We start from the raw sequence: 3,137 nt of genomic DNA on the forward strand, positions 1-3,137 counted from the left end.
TATGCATGCATGTATGCATGTATGTAGATGCATACAAGACTGGCACTCAGTCGGTTACGACGATGTATGATCCAATTGTTCCGATCAACAGAACAGCCTGCTCGTGAAATTAATGGCTGAACATTCCACAGACACGTGTACCTATTTCTTTACTACCCACAAGTGGATTAAACACAGAGTTGACGAACAAGAACAGACAAACGGATTAAGTCGATTACATCGATCCCAGTGCGTAAATGGTACTTAATTTATCGACCCCGAAAGGATGAAAGGCAAAGTCGGCCTCGGCGGAATTTGAAATCAGAATGTACCGGCGGACGAAATACTGCTAAGCATTACGCCCGGCGTGCTAACGTTTCTGCCAGCTCGCCGCCCTTATGTCATAATTTTTTCTGTACAAAATGGTATCAGCTGACTGCAGACTTTGCTGAACATTTTTTTTTTCATGTATCTCAATGACTGTCTTTCCTAGACTGCCTTTCCCTAGGCTGATTATCTTCGTTTGGTCACAGTCCTTCCTTGACTATATTGGATGACCGTTGACTCTCTTGTGTTCCTACGCCCTTTCACGGGTTTTGTTTTTCACCCACCTCACCAAGCAAGCTTGATGAGGTAGCCGCTTTAGTCGCCAACGACTCGATTATTCGACGGGATGTAACGAATTATATGCTATCAATAGTAACTTACCATCAGTAGCACAAGACTGCAATTATATATACATACATATATATATATATAATATATATATATATATATATATATATATATATATATATATATATATATATATATATATATATATATATATATATAATAGTAGGGAATATAATTTCAAACTTTCAGGGAAAAATCAATTTAGTAATTTTAAATCAAATTTCACAATATATGATATATATATATATTATATAATTTAGAAAAAAAACCTCTATCAAACAATTCAATAATGAAAGATGTTATTCACACCATATAGAAAACATATACTATAAAAACTTTATTCTAAACATCAACAAAGTACAAAAACAATAAATAGTAAATAGTAGTAAATATAGGCACGAAACGCGCGTAGTCTTTTTACTACTATTTACTATTTATTTATTTATTTGTACTTTGTTGATGTTTAGAATAAGGTTTTTATAGTATATGTTTTCTATATGGTGTGAATAACATCTTTCATTATTGAATTGTTTAAGAGAGGTTTTTCTCTAAATTATATAAATATATATATATATATATATATATATATTATATATATATAGAGAGAGAGAGAGAGAGAGAGAGAGAGAGGAGAGAGAGAGAGAGAGAGAGAGTGAAAATGGAGAATTTGAACATCAGGGCAAAAACTGACTAAAATTCATCCCCATCCTAATGGATGAAGAGTTGCTTACTAACTGCAATAGCAGCATGTGTTTGTGTGTCTGTTTGGGTCAGCATTGAGCATCTCTTGGATTCCTTTCTAATAGATTGGGGCTGCTAAACTACGACAACGGTGGACAATGGTCTAGTTGTGGTTTTGAGGAACTGGGTCATACTACCATTCACCTCAATGGAATTTAGATCGGTTTTATAAAGGCTGGTTACCACTCCCTTCTCTATTCACCTGTGCAAGGAATAAAAATGGATATATATATATATATATATATATATATATATATATATATATCTATATATATATTATATATATATAATATATATATATATATATATATATAATAGTAGGGAATATAATTTCAAACTTTCAGGGAAAAATCAATTTAGTAATTTTAAATCAAATTTCACAATATATGATATATATATATATATATATAATTTAGAAAAAAAACCTCTATCAAACAATTCAATAATGAAAGATGTTATTCACACCATATAGAAAACATATACTATAAAAACTTTATTCTAAACATCAACAAGTACAAAAACAATAAATAGTAAATAGTAGTAAATATAGGCACGAAACGCGCGTAGTCTTTTTACTACTATTTACTATTTATTTATTTATTTGTACTTTGTTGATGTTTAGAATAAGGTTTTTATAGTATATGTTTTCTATATGGTGTGAATAACATCTTTCATTATGAATTGTTTAAGAGAGGTTTTTCTCTAAATTATATAAATATATATATATTATATATATATATATATATATATTAGCAGAATGCAAATCAATATATTTATTTATTTCAATTCTTATTACAATTTTTATTTATTTAGTTGTATTAGTCCTATTTTTGACAGTTTAAGCTATTATAGATATTTTTAGTTAAATAATTTATTATATATTTAAAGTATGGAGTTAGCCTATTTGCAAATGGTTATGGTACGTTTCATTTTAAGATTATTTCCTATATCTATTTTAGCAGTCACGAAGTGCTTATTCAAATATATTTTTATTTTTTAAAAATTTATTAAATACACTCATATATACATATATATACACTCATATACACTAAAGTGGGAAGTAATTAGCAGGGCAAAAGCTTATAGCGCTGGAAGCAAATGATGTGACTTGTGCGTTGAGGAAATTCTCCAGATACACTCATATATATACATATATATACCGGAGTCATTCTTGTTGCTTATTTTGATATACATATATATACATACACTCATATATACGTGTACATATATATATATATATATATATATATATATGCACACAAACACGCACACACGCACACACACACACACACACATATATACTCTTTTACTCTTTTACTCTTTTACTTGTTTCAGTCATTTGACTGCGGCCATGCTGGAGCACCGCCTTTAGTCGAGCAAATCGACCCCGGGACTTATTCTTTGTAAGCCCAGTACTTATTTTATCGGTCTCTTTTGCCAAACTGCTAAGTGACGGGGACGTAAACACACCAGCATCGGTTGTCAAGCAATGCTAGGGGGACAAACACAGACACACAAACATATACACACACTTATATATATACACACACTTATATATATATATACACTTATATATACACACACTTATATATATATATACATATATACGACAGGCTTCTTTCAGTTTCCGTCTACCAAATCCACTCACAAGGCATTGGTCGGCCCGGGGCTATAGCAGAAGACACTTGCCCAAGATGCCACGCAGTGGGACTGAACCCGGAACCATGTGGTTGGTTAGCAAG

The sequence above is a fragment of the Octopus sinensis genome, unplaced genomic scaffold (genome assembly GCF_006345805.1).
Source record: "Octopus sinensis unplaced genomic scaffold, ASM634580v1 Contig06913, whole genome shotgun sequence".
NCBI classification, from domain to species: Eukaryota; Metazoa; Mollusca; class Cephalopoda; order Octopoda; family Octopodidae; genus Octopus; species Octopus sinensis.